At 46.9% G+C, this 17,056-nt stretch overlaps 1 protein-coding gene across 3 annotated transcripts in view; it reads left to right on the plus strand.

The window, feature by feature from the left end:
• The first annotated feature begins 12,436 nt into the window (after positions 1–12,436).
• The window catches only part of LOC144149905 (N-acetylated-alpha-linked acidic dipeptidase 2-like), a 114,781-nt gene continuing 110,161 nt past the window's right edge, over positions 12,437–17,056 (plus strand). Inside the window, exon 1 of one of the 3 annotated variants that reach the window (XM_077681631.1) lies at positions 12,437–16,976. The gene's annotated coding sequence lies outside the window, so the exon portion shown is untranslated. The remainder of the gene's footprint in view (positions 16,977–17,056) is intronic. The other 2 variants (XM_077681630.1, XM_077681629.1) reach the window with 2 other exon arrangements.

Here is a 17,056-nt window from a genome sequence, read left to right on the forward strand (position 1 = left end):
AGACACATCAACGTGAGACACTGGATTGCACGCGCCGGAGCATTGCGCAAATCCGACTGAAACCACAGGTGCTCGCAAACCGTCCGTGCGAACGAAACCCAACGGGGTTTCAGTGAATGGTTTGGTGAACACACGGTCCGCTGCAGCGAAAGGAGCAGCGGACCGTGTCACGAGCGTGACATCCGCAAGTCGGCTTCTCCGCAGACTACGCTGCGCGTACCCCGTACACGTAGGCGCTGGCATCGAGGGAGGTTCCCGTTGGAACCCATTCCCATTCCAGCCTTCCCGCTTGTTCCCTCCCGTTTCAACCCGGCGCAAAACGACCTTCCCCTTTCGCCCTGTCCCATTTCGCCTGTTCCCGTTTGAACCCGTTCCCATTTTAACCTTCTCGTTTGTTCCGTGCCGCCTCAACCCGGTACAAAACGCCCTTCCCGTTTCGTATTTTCCCATTTGGTCCCTTCGCGGAATAACGGACCCAGTTTCAACTAGGGTGACTCGGACCGAGGCGTGCGATTTCCGAAATTATACTTACGTCCGACTGTATTTTAACCTCATGAAAAAGAAACGTTTCGCAATGGTCAGTTTTACGATACGCGGCGCCAATTAAAAAACAACTCGTAGGTTGCTGCATTACATACGACTCCGTACAGCGTTGGTGAATTAGGTACAGCTGAAACCACTCCCTTCCGTCTGCTTCTGCGTTGGTCGAACAGTCTGGAACGTGTTGCTCGCATGCGTACTCCGCGGCAGCGGTGTTAGTTCCAGCCCCTACGGTTGCATGTATGAATGCACATGCACTTATATGCAACACATACAAAAAAAAGAAAGGACGAGAATTAACAAAATAGAACCTTTCCGCCGTCGCAGTGCCAATTTGTAGCGTCCCGACCTCTTGCCGAAAATGAAGTTGGGTGTTTTAACAAATGCAACTATTAATTTATTAAGGGTAGTACATGGCTACTGTTTTATTAGGACGCAGGAAAAAGATCTCGCGACACATAATTACCAAATCTAGCAAACTACAGAAAAAAAATGTATTTTATGAACGCGGTAACTATTATACCAAGACAGTGGTACGGTCAATTTTAATCTGTGGCCAAGGGTCACTTCATAAGCACATATCTGTAAAAGAATGGCGATTGAAGTCTAAAGCTGAAATTTTTGTTTGGAGGAAAGGGTTCGCACATATTTTTCATCCAGGCGTTAAGAACACCCCAAGCTGTATTCTGCTGTTGGTACTTTTTTACAGTACATGGAAAAGTAAAAGCAAACATTTAGGTAGTTATCCGTCCATAATAGAGAGTTCTAGCATATCGTTACCGTGTTTGCTTCACCATTTACCGTGTTTCCGGTTAGCACACCGTTTGCGGCATAGAGTTAATACTACTGACTCTAGAGCAAAAGCTGCCCGGCCAGCCCGTGCATTGAAACCGTGCTACACCCGGGCGCTGACATGATGCCACCCTCACAGCGTTGCCCGCTGCCTTTTTGCCTACTAGAGTTGGCGGCAGTAGTCGGTATTCACCTAGTAACCAACGCATTCCATCATGGCAGCCACCGTTGCTGTGAGTGCGCCGTGAAAACTTTGCTGTGCGGAAACGTTGTGTGAAGTTTTTCCTGTGGTAGGTAGCGAACTTTTGTGCCATGCTGCCGCGTTAGCAGCAGTTTTGCATTCTCCGCAACTGAGAAGGGTAGCGCCTAGATTAGCGGGAACTTCGTACGCTCGGAGAGGTAGCTTTTGCGGGTGCGTCAGGAGAGTTCGGTCGTCGCTTCGGAGTTGAGCGGACGTGTTTTTTCGTGCTCCTGTGCTTCGGAGGGGCTTCATTTCGGCGGCCCGTTGCAAGCGCAGGCCATTGGACATCGCCTGGCTTTCGCTCTGCTGGTGTGGGCGGTCGAGTGTCAGCTCCCCCCCCCCCTTCCCAGTACCCGTCTCCAAAGCGGTCGGGACCGCCGCAGACTTCGCTCTTCGTCGCACCATGCTCGCCTCAGCGCTTCACTGTTCCCTTCGACGTTTCTCGTCTCCCGGACGCAGCATTACGCCAGCCAACAGTGTCTGTGGTGTGTTGTGTGCGACGGAATTGACCACAGTGGAACTACTCTTCTCTACTCTTTCCTCACCTTTCTAATCTTTACTTTTCTTTCTCCTATCCTATTTCCCCAACTATTCCCGCTTGCGGACTGTGTTAAGTGCAGGTGAGCTCCCATGAGAGCTTAATAATATCCCCAGTCCATTTATTTTCCTGCTTCCTTTAAAAAGAAATCACTTCCCCCTGATTGCTTTTTTCCCCTGATTTTTTTTCCTGGTGGCTTCCCCTGTATTCGCGCATGCGCTGTTTCTGTATATATCATTTTGTGTGTGCTAAAAGAGTTCAGTTGATATACAGCGCTAGTCCTGTGTAGTCTTTTCTTTGTTGTCCCGTCAGTACAGCGCTATTTTAACATGTTTCACACGCCTCCCCCCCCCCCCCCCCCCTGTATGCGTCAGCTGATTGTTTTCGCAATCTATTGAGGTGCTCTTTACAACTACTTGCTTTTCTAGCAAATGGAAGTTCGAACTGGACAATGCTTCCAAGAAATGCATGTAAATGGAAATCGTATTTGTGACTGCACTTTTTTCGTTGCGCTGCTGAGCACAAGGTCGCGGGTTCGTTTCCCGGCCGCGGCGGCCGCTTTTCTGATGGAGGCGAAAAGCAAAAACGCCCGTGTGTACGAGATTTCGGCGCACGATAAAGATCCCCAGGTGGTCAAAATTAATCCGGAGCCCTCCACTACGGCGCGCCTCATCGCCTGCGTTGCGTCGGCGCGTTAAACCCTACAATCAAGCATCATCAAGTGACTGCACTTTATGCTAAACAAACATGCTTTCTGTGCCTGTTCCTGTGCCTGTCTACGAGGCCCCTGCAGCACGTGTGTCAACTTTTTTCTCCAGCTGAAATGCTGTTAGGTAGTGGCCCTTGCATTAGCTTAGATTCAATAACCGTGAAATACCCAAGCCTAATATTACTGAAACTCTCTCACGAGATTTTCCGTTTTTCTAGGTACGCTTAGAGGATTTGTCATTGATTGTATGCTTGGGGACGTCACACAAGGTACATGATTAATGTTGTCAGGTTGCATTAGGTCGCAATATTTCTATTTAATAGCAGCTTAAACAAAATCTCGACAACAGCAAACCAGAGACTAGAAGATATCATGTAGAACGCGCATTTCCATTCTGGGTTTGTGGAACTATAGCTTTCAGTACTTCCAACTACAAAGAAAGTAGTGCAAGTGTTCATTAGTCGCTGCAGGGCTCTTTACCTTTTAAAATTTCATGCCCCCTCTCCCAGAATAAAGAAAGAGGAAAATTGTGTGAGGAACTAACTATTTCCAGCAAAGCTATGGCAGGTTTAAAGCCAATAAACAGACAGGGTTAAAAGCCAAAAAACCTTTTTGAAGAAAAAACAATTTCATGATAAAAAACCTAAGCACTGGAGAAGAGGAGAAGAACGAAATAAACAAATACAAGCAGAGGCAGCATAAAACAGCAAAAAATCAACAAAGCAAATGCAATTCTATAAGGCAGTTAGTCACGAAAGCTTCCACAAAGGAGCAGACACTTCAGGAGAAATTTTAAAAAATTAGAAATTATGTACCATATTTACATTATGTACACAGAAAATCAGACATATTTCAGTGGTTTTAGACAAGATGGAGCTGAAGTAGCCAAATCAGTTCTTGCCTTGAAGAAGCAGATTGCAGTGATTAAGAGAGAAAAAGTAACAGGTGGTGTAGGGGTGTTATCAGCATGCAGCATCCTTCGTTTGCCCATTTTGTCATTTTGCCTGCTTCTTTTATGCCTATCTTTTTTCGCCCATGGTGCTGTCTTTGTACTGGCCATTTCCTCGCCAGGTTTTTTTCTCTCCCGAATTTTTTATCCTTTATTTTATGCCAGTCCTTTCCTTTCCTTTCAAGTTTACTGTTCCCATTTCCACATGTAGCACAGCCAGCTGGACAGTTCTTCTTCTTCTTTCCTTGGTTAACCTCCCTAGCTTTCTTCTACAGTTTCTTCCTTTCTTTGAAGTCGCACATTAGGTCATCTTAGCCTTGCTCTTACCATCACAAACTTCCCTAGAGGTCTGCTGGTATTACTGGTGGTGAAATAAAATTTGTTGGATAAGAATTGCTTGTACATATGACCCTCTTGCTTTTTCTGTGTTTATTTTTGCTTCTGATAGACGGACTGATGGCATTGCGATGGCGCATTATTTTTGATGAAAATAAGAATGCTGATGACCACAATCTGAATGAGCATTAGCCAGAACTTTCATAATCAGCTACAGCATTACTGGAACCAAGCTTCGGTAATGCAACTTCGTCATCATCCTTGTTGCTGTGAGCACGCTGGAATGGAAGCGTGGAAATTCTACAAGGTCTGGTGTGGCCCCTTTGTGGCCACCGGTTTCATGTTGGCATAAATGAGAAGGCTGTGCTACACATATCGAATTCCTTCGTTCTATCGCGTATCGCATTCGCATATCGCATTCCTTCCTTTTATCTAGTGTATACAGCTGAAGAACGTCTCCAGATGGCCCTGGCTGGACCAATACGTGCAGATGTAACTGTCGCAAATAATAAAATTGAGAGTTCAATTTATTGTCGGCTTTCTTTATGACTGCCATATGCAATGCACATTAAGTGTCTGAATACTCTATATTAGCGATTGATAGTCTTTGCTAGGCAGTCTGATTCACCTGCTATAGTTATGTTTGGCAGCTGTTTCAAAATTAACCACTATGATTGAACTAATGAGCGGCAATAACAATTTGTAGGTGCACTCAAATTAATTTACTTTTCAAGGGAGACGTATATCCTTCGTCGACTTCGCCTTGCACAAAATACATGACGGTCCCATCGCGACCCAAGAAAGCGCATATGTGTGTTACCTCAACATGCTTCCTAGGCGGTCTCTGTTGACAGACAGATTTCCGGCCGAACCCGCAGGCATTTCAGGCAAAACCGCCTGCAGGCGGGGTGGTCCTGATAATTGGGCGTGAACAGAAGTGGCCGTTTCCGTTCATTGGCGAAGGCACCCAGGGAAGGACAGAATAATTTTTCTTAACCCCCCACCACACGGGTACCCATCTCACATGAACGAAGTTTACTCCTCCCCCACCTCCTCTGTGCAGGTATATACATGGGCCATATGAGAGCAGATGTGCAAGTATACGAAATTAAACAACGTCGCTGATCCGCCGAATTTAAGAAATGTGTCATGCACAGCATCAAATATATTCTCGAAAATTTCAGATTGCGTGTTTCAGCGATCGAAGGAGCATGCACCAAGCGCACACACCCATACAGGAGATTTCTGCACCTACATTCGGGATTACCTTTCGGCTTCGCCTTGTCCTCCTCTAGAAAACCACCTTATCGTGCAAATAAAGTTACCATTATTATTATTAGTTGGCGGTTGTTTTATCTCTGACTCAAGTAAAAAACCGTTCAGTGAAAGTATAACAGCACCCGTAAACAAGAGCCTAGTTATACGCTAGGCATGGTAAAATGGTTCGTACATTTGTCTGTTTTTAATTTACGAATCATATACGATTAAAAGAAGCCGATCTGCCCAGACATGTTTCGCGTAACATGATATGACCGGCTGACGGCGAGTTCAAATCGGCAGCAGCCACTACGGACATGTAGAGAAGGTGTCCTTGAAGATAGGCGGCGGCGGCTTTATTCCGTATCATCGGCAGTCTTCGCAAGCGTGTCTTCGCAAGCAAAGAAGTGACACAGCAGACACTAAGGCGTGTTAGAGTGAACGTTTGTAAATTAGCCCCACACGACTGACGCTCCTCACAATATACCGAAACTGAATTTGGCGCCTCAGCCCGACGTCTTCTTTTTGCTTATAATTTCATTTATTTTTGTTCGTCAAGCATGAATACTTCAAGAAAACTAATAAAAAGCATACAAACTCGTAAAGAAACTTAGTTATTGCCATAAAAGTTGCCTAATTTTAGCTTAGGGTCCTAAATTTGTGCCTCATTTTTAAGAAAAATTGTTAGCCATATCTTAAGCTATTGATCTGGCAACTACAGCGTGGCATCATGGCGGCATTCGTGTTTAGACACATTTTTGAGCCAGCTTTACCCGCCTGGTTTGCGGTTTGCGTATTGCGGCCGCCCCGGCGCAAGTAACGACATCTGATGAATTAGTTTCAAAGCAAATCTTACATAGTTTTGTTGCTGTAGTTCACAATAACTGTTGTTGTTTCGAGAATACAGTAGCCACCGCCTGTAAAACTATAAAAAGAAATCGTGTCGGTGGCGCCATATACCGAGTAGAATTGAAGTCAAGGTGAAATAGAATTGGCAACGTCTCGTGCCACACGTGTGGCACGAGCCACGCCCCCCTGGCAACGGCTGCTGCCACGCGTGACGTCATAATGACGTCATAACATTAATAATTGTCATTATTTTGTGTAGTGTAGTCCGAAATACACATTTTTTTATTTGCAGTACAAAATAACGCACCATTGAACTGCTAAAACTTTTCTAAACAAACAATTTTTGTTCTTGCGGGAGCAGCTGGCGATGCTGCTGCTGCTGCCAGCTGCCGTATCGTGTACATGGAGTCGCGTATCCGAAAGCGTGACGAAGCTCCGATTTTCTCGGGCCGACAACGTAGATAAACCGGAGTTCATATTGTTAGAAGCACTATCTGAAAACGTGAGAAAGTTGCTTGTGATTATGTATTGCGTGGGGACCCAGCCAGCCTTTCCATACCGCAGCAAAATAGCCGCTCTCGAGTAATGTTGACCTGTGACCGGTTGGTTATGCTTGGTGTACGCCGATGCTACCTGCGTACAGTTTCAGCGTACGTGAGACGACATCGCACAGCCGACTGGCCCAGTTCGAACAAGCTACGTTCCACACAAGAAAAGACACCGTCCGAGCGTAATTCTGTGAACCTTTTGACGCATGTCGGCGCGGCGACATCTGCCATCAACAGTTTGCACCACAGCAAGTTCAGAATGCTTAAATTATCGACCTGAAATCGCGGTGTGTGTTCTCGAAATGAAGACAAGTTAGCAGCGCCAAAAGATAATCGGAATGTACAGTGCCGAGGACGAAGGGTAATAGCGGCAACTGTTTTTTACTAGGCACATGTGCGCATTACAATTACAGACAATTGCGCCAAAAATAGGAAAGGTAATCTTTGGTGTCCCCACACATGTACCGCGTGCGTACCACTACAGTAGTTCTCCTGTTCGGAAATATTAGCAAGGACAACTTCCGAAAATCGGGAAGTTCCTATTTTCTAGTGGGCGAAATTGTAGCCTAAAATTTGTTTTACACCCACGATACGTTTTATGAGCAGAAAAGTCTTGTGAGCATGCGCCATAAGCATCATAATTGCGTGATATTCAGCGCTTAAAAAGATTTCCTAGTAGAAACCAAAGATTTCGTAGTACAATACATGATTCTACGACAGTTTAGGACCTGCGGCCTTCAAAAGGTAGACTAGTTAGGCGTTTCATCTCATAGCTACTGCACTGGTATAACTTTCACGTCTCACTGTACCGTGGTATACGCTATGTTGGCCAGACTTGACTGAGTCCCTCATGCAAGGGAAGTTAATTCAGGACACCCAGACGATAGGGTCAGAGAAGAGGCTGTACAGACGGTAATAGGAAGGGTGTACACTTGGCCGGCCATCATGTCTAATACACGTGCATGCACTCCAGCATATGAAAACTTATAGGTTCTGCACAGGCTCAATAAGCAACATCAAAGAGAATCTTAAGATGTGCCTGGAACGTGAGAGCTTCTACGGATTGTTTGTGTAAACAGGTATAAGCAGCGAACATGCTGCAAATGTAATTCATAGGCAAACGTCAAGGCTGTCATGGGGCGAATTTAACAAAAAGAAATGGTGAAAAAGATCCCAATTTCAAACTACATTGTTGTTATATGTGCATGCACTATAAACACAGTCATCAGTATGTTAACTGTACGTTAACACTCAAGTGATATGATCAAACAGAACTAGAGGCCCCACTGCAATGGCCCAGTTATGTTTCTTTGCAGTGGAATAGGTCGGTATCTGTTAGTCGCACAAACAAAATTCTGTGATGGCATGGAGAAATAGCTGGAAAGTGGCTATGGAGCTCCGGCTGCTTTACACATTTTCTGTAATACCAATTATTTGTTTGAAGTTTGCAATAAAATTGCTGTCATTTGTTAGTCTTTTTAATGAACGAAACTTTTCGTGGCCACAAAACAGTGGTCGATAAACAAATGCTCACTTTCTTTGGTGGCTTGTAACGATTCACTAGAATTTCACATGGCCAACCCAAGGAATCCATGGCTCGTACACTGCAGGGTAGTGCTAGTATCCAAAAACATTTGACAGGAGGACTGGAAACTAGCGCGGCCCACAGGCGGAAACCAGTAGCCCACCCACACAGTGCCATAAAATAGCTAATGAATGGAGTGAGTCCCTGCTAAATATTAAGCAGGTTCAAAGGGTAAGTTCGCATTGATAGATCTTATGCCATCGTTCACTGTACGTAGATTAACTATTTAACGGGCACAATAGTAATTTTTGTTATTTCGGACAGTTCTTGAAGGGTTGCCTAAATGTTCTTTAGCAAAACAAAAAGTGAAAGCTCTCAGTTAGGGATTATAAAAACATTGTTTAGCCTGTCCAGCAATTGTCCCAGCCTGAAGGGACTCGGCTGATAGTTGGTGCCGACTGTCGTCCTCGCCAAGCACATGAATGCTGTGACTAGGAAAGATGGTGACCAAAGTGAGAAGAGAAGGTGGATCCCGTACAACAGCCCTTGATCATCTAAACACCAGAAAAAAGCGCCGATGACTCACAGGCCACGACTAGGGCCGTTAAAATACCTTTTGACATACATTTACAGGGCATTTATAACCTTTTATCAAAAAAATCTTATGATTACACACAGTCCCTCCATGGAAGGGGTTTGTTTCAGACAAGGTCGTTGAAATTTGTTATTAGTGACAACATAAACTCATCATTGGTCCCTTTTGTTGTATCCACCGCCCACCGAGTCACCATACGTGGCAGAGAGACGCAGACGCTACCTCGTACCCACGGAAAAAGAGAGCCTTTATTCTTGTTACACGATATTTATAACCGGGCTTGCGGTTGCTGATGATGATGCTGGAAATTGGCCACCTTAGCATTGTGCGCCACCTGGTGGCATGAACAGAACTACATTACACAACACAACATCCCCTCCTCCCAAAAAGGGGCAGCACACCGTCGCACAACACAACAACCAGTACTTGCAGTTGAAGTTGGAACTGCCGTTCTGTCGGTGCTGGCCGGGGTAGTAAGTGGCTGGAACCTCTGGGGACTCGGGGGCTGTGCTGCGGTGGAGCCGGGAGTCCCAGGGGAAACGCAGGTTGCCTCTGTCGCAGGATTCCAGGCTGCAGTGTATGGAATCAGCCGCTCACGATTCCAAACGCGACCGTCGCTCAGCTCGTACGTGTCCTCATGTTGGCACCGAACCATGGCAAAAGGAGGTGAATACGATGGGGAACCCTTTGGCACATGTCCCGGTAGCTTAATCCGAACTGCTTGTCCTGCGCTCAGTGACGAATGTTTGGCTGCACGACGTCGATCCGTATAGTGCTTGCTTGCAAGCTGTTTCCGAGTTACCCTTTGCTTGACGGCTTGAAGCTCCACGCCTCCGACCTCAGGAACACTTCCAGTCGGTCCTGCAGCGAGATCGAGTCTGGTCCTTGGGTGACGGCCGTGTAGAAGAACAGCAGGTTTCTGACCCGTACTTGCATGCGGGGTGCAGCGGTAGATCCCAAGGTACTTTGTGACAGCCTCTTTTAGTGGGCGGTGTTCCTCCAGACACACCTGAACGTACTCCTTTAACACACGATTAAACCGTTCCACTTGTCCATTTGACTGTGGATGATAGACTGCCGAGAATGTGTGGGGGATAACTCTATTGCGCAAGAATTGTTCAAACTAGACGGATGTAAATTGTGGCCCATGGTCACTCACTATCTCTTTCGGATAGCCTTCACGGCTAAATATACTCCGCAAAAAGGACATGGTCGTCACTGAAGTGACGTTGAAGGTGAACCCTACTTCTGGCCACTTGCTGAAGTAGCCTACTAAAGTAATGGCAAAACGACAGTCATGAGGAGCCCTTGCGAAAGGACCAACGATGTCGATGCCCATCTTCTCCCACGACGCTGAAGGAAATGGTACCGGCTGCATTAGCAGCACAACTGGCTTTGCTGGTTTGTCAACAGACTGACAAACGGCACAAGACTTGATCAGCTGTTCGACGTGCTTGTTCATGCCAGGCCACCAGTATTTTTCTCGGAGTCGTTGCTTTGTACGCGTGATGCCTGGGTGTGATTCATGGGCGATATCCAGAAGTCTGCTCACCAACGAAGAAGGTACCACGAACTGTTCCCCTCGGAGCAGCAGGTCATTCACCACTGACAGTTCGTCCCGAACCCTGGAGAAAGGCATTGCTTCTGGAGGCAGCGTCTTGGCTGATGGCCACCTGGACGTTGTCCACTGCATCACTTGGCAAAGTACAGAATCCTGCGCAGTTGCGGTTACGAATTCCTCGTGAGTTAAACATGAAGAAACAAAGCAAACAGCATCTTCCGGCTCCGGACGGGCTCCATACTCAGGAGAGAGCTCTTCCGGTTTACAAGAAGTTTGGAAGCAGACGTGTGACCTACCATTTATCTGTAGTTTCAGTGTGTTGATAGCGTCATTGCCCAGGAGATTTGTGCCCTGTGGTACCACGTAGAAAAGAAGTTCAGCATGCCAGTTCCGATACTGGACTGGTGTGGCGAAGCATCCTTGAATGTAGATTTTTCTGCGTGAAAAATCGAGCAATGCCGCCGATGTTGGCTGGAGTGGTGGTGGAGGCCTCAGTTTGCTGTACGTGTCAGCAGCAAGAATTGAAACTGCAGAACCCGTGTCCACGAGGAAATCGACGAGAGTTTCTTGAACCTGTACTTGTATGCGCACTCCGGTGCTCTGTTCCCCGTTAAGTTGCAGTACGCTTAGAGCTGTTGGATCGTGGTGCTGGACTTCTTGAACAGCAAGTGACTTCTTGCAAAGCTTCTCGCTACGACAGACTCTCTCGAAATGGCCTACCTTGCCACAGTTGTTGCAGGTCTTGTTCCTTGCTTTGCAAATACTAGAATTGGCTAAGTGTTTCGCAGAGCCGCAGCGAAAGCAAGTCCAACTATTTTGTCCCGACGAGGCATGTTCGGCTGGCCCTGGCGCCGAACGCTTATCCAGTTTTTGCACGTACCCTGCAGAGCTAGCTGATGACAACTCCTTGGAATATTTTGCAGCTTCTTCGATACTTCGAGCAATTAGAGGGCCCTGTCCAACGTCAATGAGGAGCCTTCCAAAAGTAGCCGCTCCCGAAGTACGGTGTTGCTCGTTTTGGCGACGAGTTGGTCGCGTATGAACTCGTCGGCCCTGTCATTACGGGCGCAGGAAAGTGAAAGTTCTTGCAGCGAAGAAACGAGCATGTCCGCGGTCTCACCTGGCAACTGAACGCGTTGACCAAACCGCTGGCGTTCAATGACAACGTTAGTACTTGCTGCGTAGTAGGCCTCGAGCGTCTGTAGAGCAGTCTTGAATTCGTCTTCGTCCTCCGTAGGTTGCTTCTCTGGTAGCGTGTAGTAGATTCGTTGACCCTCGACCCCCAGGCAATGTAGAAGGAGCGCCTTGCGGCGTGTTGGCAGGTAGGCGTCGCTCGCCGACGCTACGAGGTAGTTCTAGAGCAGCCGACGCCATTGCGTCCACGGTATGGCGGGCTTTCCCGGTGTCGGTAGAAACGGCGGCGGCGGCGTCAGTGCCATTGAAGAAGATTGCAGTATGCCGTATTGCAGTATGCAGTATTGCAGTATGCAGTATTGCAGTAGCGCAGTCGTGCAGTATGCAGTATTGCAGTAGTGGCGTGGCGTTCCGCCCGCAGCCGAAAAGAGTTACCTCGTCGCCATTATGTTGTATCCACCGCCCACCGAGTCACCATACGTGGCAGAGAGACGCAGACGCTACCTCGTACCCACGGAAAAAGAGAGCTTTTATTCTTGTTACACGATATTTATAACCGGGCTTGCGGTTGCTGATGATGATGCTGGAAATTGGCCACCTTAGCATTGTGCGCCACCTGGTGGCATGAACAGAAGTACATTACACAACACAACACCTTTCATTCAGCACACTCACGGGCTTCATTTTAAAAACTCTGCTGTTTCTATTTCACGTATAAATGAACTGCTTATGCAATATTGTCTTATTTACCTATGTTCGAAGTAAACTGTGTTATACCGTAAAATGTGATGTGCCGAGTGCATGCAGGTGTAACATTTTTCAATGGGACATGAAGCTCAGTGCTGATAAACTTAAATCAGGGAAAATAAAGCTCCCCATGTTGCTTCTTTATTTTTGTAACTATTCTCTCTACCAAATACCTTGGTGGTAATTCAACTAAGCTCACATTTTCCCTAGCTTTTTATAATTGTTTTTCTCTGCAATTATACATTCTCAGCTGGAGCACGCCTGCTGAATTCAGGCCCCAACCACGCTTTGCTATTTCACAATTGCAGCTGTATGAAATGTTGCTCTTTAGGTTTTGCCAATGATTTTCAACAGGCCATTTATTTGGTGTCAAAACCATTTTATACCTTTAATTGCTATTTATAGCAAACAGTATTATATCATTTTTCATAACACATTTTGTTGTAACCTCATTCAATGATTTTGTTACCCTGCCAGCCTGGTTCATAAATCTTTGCGTGAACATGCCCGTCTTGCAGCTAATCTTCAGTAACAGACACCACACATTTTGGCTTTCCAGCGTAGCTTTGGTGTCCGCAAAAAGGAATCTTTTTCTTGGCTCCTCTGCAGGGCTTTGTAGAAAAAGATCACTTGCTGGTTTGGCTTTCCCGCAGTACTCTAGTGTAGTGCAAGAAAGTATAACTTGCTTATTCCTTTTTTGTTGAGGTTTTAATGCTGTGCGTCTTCCAGGATAACCCTGGCATTTTGTTTAGAAATGGTGCTTCACACCACAAACAGTGCACAGAAAGTAGAGCTACTCACTTTTTGCATAGACACGGAAGTTTGGCAGATCACTTATCATTGACAAGCAAGCGTTTGATTTCTGGCTTAAGGTGCAACGCTGGGATAGTTTACTAGTTGGGGTGAAAAACACAGCACTGATAAACGGTACTGAAGTACTAGGAAAGGTGCCGTGATCAACATGGTTTCCATGTGTTGGCAGCTTTTTGGTCCAGCGTTTTCATGAATATTTGCCAGGGGGCCTTAACATGGCCTGCTTTTGTGTAACAAAAATGTCAACAGTGAAGCACTTATCAATGCTCACATGTTGCTCATTGATACGAGAGCAACAGTACGTTCAGCAGTCATTTCATTGTTAGAGCCCCCCATGATCCATACACCTTCCAGCTGTACTGCAACTTTCACAAACACCAACAGACATTCACATCCACGCACGTGGCCTTGGCTCCAGTTCTTGCACAAGGTATTAAGAAGTACTGTCGGGAGTGAGCAATATCACGCTCGACACCAACCATTACTCCGAAGTTGTACTTGATAAACTCTTTTTTAAGCCTGTTGGCTTAAAGGATTGTTTAAGTGCCCGTTTTGCGGAAGAAAAGGAAACAGCTAATGGGCACACAACACACAACCCGTGGATGTGTTTTCTAGCAGCTAGCTTCTGACGAGACTTGCATCATTGTGAACGAAATGTGGGACATTTTATAATGCCCCTTACCACTAAGTAAATTCACTTGAGACATTTTCCAAAACAGTTTACACCGTGCGGAGTTAAAAAGCAATAGAATGTGAAACGTCCCCTCACATTTGGAAACTCTTCCTGTTCACTACCCCAAAGGCTTGGACAGTAGACGCTTAAGCACACTTCACCAGTTGCGAATACAAGCATTAGTGTCAAGTTGAACTCCGCAGAAAGCTTGGGATGGGCATATAGATGTCACAGCCACTTGGAGTTTGTGCATAGACTGCAAGCCTCCGAGATAAGCTCTCATCATCATTAGCCCATCCTGCTGAGAGTGAATGAAAGTATTGTGGCTGGTTATGTTCAATTTCAACCAAGCCAAACACAAGAGTAAAGAAGGAACGAGCCTATCAAAATACATACTCAAATCAGATGCAGGAGGAAGTTTTGTTGCCTAACCAGGTTAGAGGAGGCGAAAGGTACTGGAGCGAAGGAAAGGGAAATAAAAGCCAAGCAGTAATTTTAAGCCTTGCCTATCATTTCATTAAGACTTTCTCAGTTGAAAGCACAATGGTACTTTAAGCAACAAATCTGAGCATAGATGAACAATAACTGAACTGTCACTTGTTAACCTTATGCACACCATACTTTTAAAGGACTATTAGCAGAAGTTCCAAACTTGGCTCACACGGCGATCTTATCGGCTGCACTTCTTCCATGCTTGCACAGTTGGAGCTTGAGCCTCCTTGAACAAGAAGCCAGCCAGTCAGCGAATGGTTTCAGTGGTATCTTGAGTAGATATCTTTGGACGGGCAGTTGGGCTCCACCCACGGAAGTGAAGCTGCGCTCCCTGCACGGATTCTGCAGCGCCACGTGCACAGATCGTTTCTGCGGAATAATCAGGATACATTTCTCGGCGATAGTACTACTGCCCCGGGGGAAAAACTGCAGAAGCTGCATGCGAGGTCGGATTGCGTTCGATGATGCCGTGCGCTACCTGACGACACTCGATTCGTGCACACGCTGACACTACGTCGCTCACGTTGGCATGTCATCAAAGACAGCTACCTCGTTAGCCACGACGTGACGCGATGGAAAATACTGATCCCCACGTTTTATAATTGAGCCACCACTCCAGAATTAGAACACAAGGCTTGGGATGGAAGAAGCGAGGCACAAGTAGGCAACGAATGCAGGCGCGTAAAGCCGATAGCACGCGAACTGCAAGACAACGTGAAGCTTACAAAATATTAAGCGACAACAATACAGTTCTAGGAGCATGTAAAAAGCGGGGCGAAGCAGCGTGCAGAAAACAATGCGTTAGGCTTACCAAGACGTGCAACACCAAGTTCACAAAAAATACCCAATCTAAATAATTACAAGCACACCTCCCAACAAGAAAAAAGCGCCACGAGGCAGCCGCTGTACAGGGAGATAAGAACGTAACGATGCGTCAGGCCTGCCATTCGAACCACGGGCGGAGAACATCGGTACACAAGACGGGAACAGCCGCCTGCCGTCGTCGTTAACACAAAAAAGCGGTATGATCAAATGACGTAAATATGACGTTTGTTTTGTGACGTCACAGGAAGTCACGTGACTACTTTAGCTTGACGTCACTTCTGCGTGGCAGCAGCCGTTGCGGAGGGGGGGGCGTGGCTCGTGCAACGGGCGTGGCAGGAGACTTAACCAATAGAATTTACCCTCTCACTAAATAATTAGGCAAGAAATGAGTAAAATATGTTGTAGTACCTACTCAATAACCTACACTACCTTGCCCAGCGCAATTTTGGAGGCTAAAAGCGCACTGCGAGCTCAGAAAAATATCTCAACTATTTGAGGCGGGTGTTTTGGGAGCAGGTTGAAACGGGGAGGGTGTTTTGGGAACGTGTTGAAATAGAAAGCGGTCAAACGGGAAGGACGTTTTGGGAACGGGCGCACACGGGACGGGCCAAACGGGAAGGGTGTTTCGGGAATGGGTTCAAGCGGGACGGGTTCAAACGGGAATGGGTTGTTTCGGGCTACACCCGGCTTCGAGGCGCCAACGGTCGGCGCTCATTCAGTACATCGCTTTGTCTCTCCTAGATGGCAGCACCATCTGAAGGGAAAAATATTAGGCGCGTTTGTTGTCCTGTTTACGCGTCTGTTCATAGCGCAGTGGTGAGCGCGTTTCGTACCTGCCGTTTAGGCGAAAGAGTTCGTGGCTCGAATCCGGCGCAGCCACGTCAATCTAAGTTTTTCTGGCGATGTCATTTCCGTGACGGATATGACGTCGTGACATCTTGGTGGACCCCGGCATAAAACACTTTCGTATTAAAAGAAAACGGCGTTTCTCAGAGGTTGCAGAATGCCAGATCGCAACTCCAAGGTCGTGACGTAGTCGTTCAACAATGTGCAAAACAACATAGATGGCCGGCGCATTCACTCTTGGAAATGTAGCCTATTTTTTTCCCGCTTCCGTATTGATATTTTTGTGGCAGCGGAGCCTGACTTCCACTGTTTTATATTAATGTGGGAGTAAGTTTGTCTGCCACATGTGATTGAGATAATCAGCTTAAGCACGGAAGGGGTGTCCAGGTTAGCGAGGGCCTTGTTATTCGGTCGAGTTCGGGCGCCGTGCTGTGGCGAAGCTTGGCCAGGGCGAATGCCAACAAAAACTGACGTTTGACAGATTCCTGCAGTGTCCCATTAAACCATTTTAATTCCCGCCGTGAAGCCTTGAGGCTGTCTACTTCACTTCATCCGGCTTGGTAGCCGGCTAAGCTTGTAAACGCGCGGACCATGGCGCGGACGTGAGCAGTGGGAGAGGTGGTTGAGCAGCTCCGACCGTGAAGATCGAGCTATGCTGGTCGACCGAGCGGTAACAGCGGTGTCCTCGCGCGACCTGCTGGACGTAGGAGGCTCACCACACCCCCTTCCCCTACCCCTTTGCTCTATAATAAACGTTTGTTCATCATCATCTGGCACGTTACCGGGTACCGAACTATTTCGTGGCCTGCGGTGCTGCGGTTCATCTGAATAACGGCGATAATATACTGTACGTATTTCAGGTGAAACCTGCAAAACGTGGTCCTGGGCACCTGGTTACCCTTTTGAGGGGCTACACTGCGCCTGCTGTTGCAACCCCAGACGCTTTTTCTCCTTTCACACCTGAGAGGACGGAAAGCGGTTACGAAGACTACGCCGCTATGTGCCGGTGGGTGAAAAGGATGATGAGGTGAAACTTTATACGAGTGGCAGGGCGAATTTGTTGCAGCTTGCCTCGGGTATGCCCCG

Source organism: Haemaphysalis longicornis, unplaced genomic scaffold (assembly GCF_048455015.1).
Source record: "Haemaphysalis longicornis isolate Haplotype H1 unplaced genomic scaffold, Haemaphysalis longicornis Haplotype H1 scaffold_8, whole genome shotgun sequence".
In the NCBI taxonomy this organism is placed as follows: Eukaryota; Metazoa; Arthropoda; class Arachnida; order Ixodida; family Ixodidae; genus Haemaphysalis; species Haemaphysalis longicornis.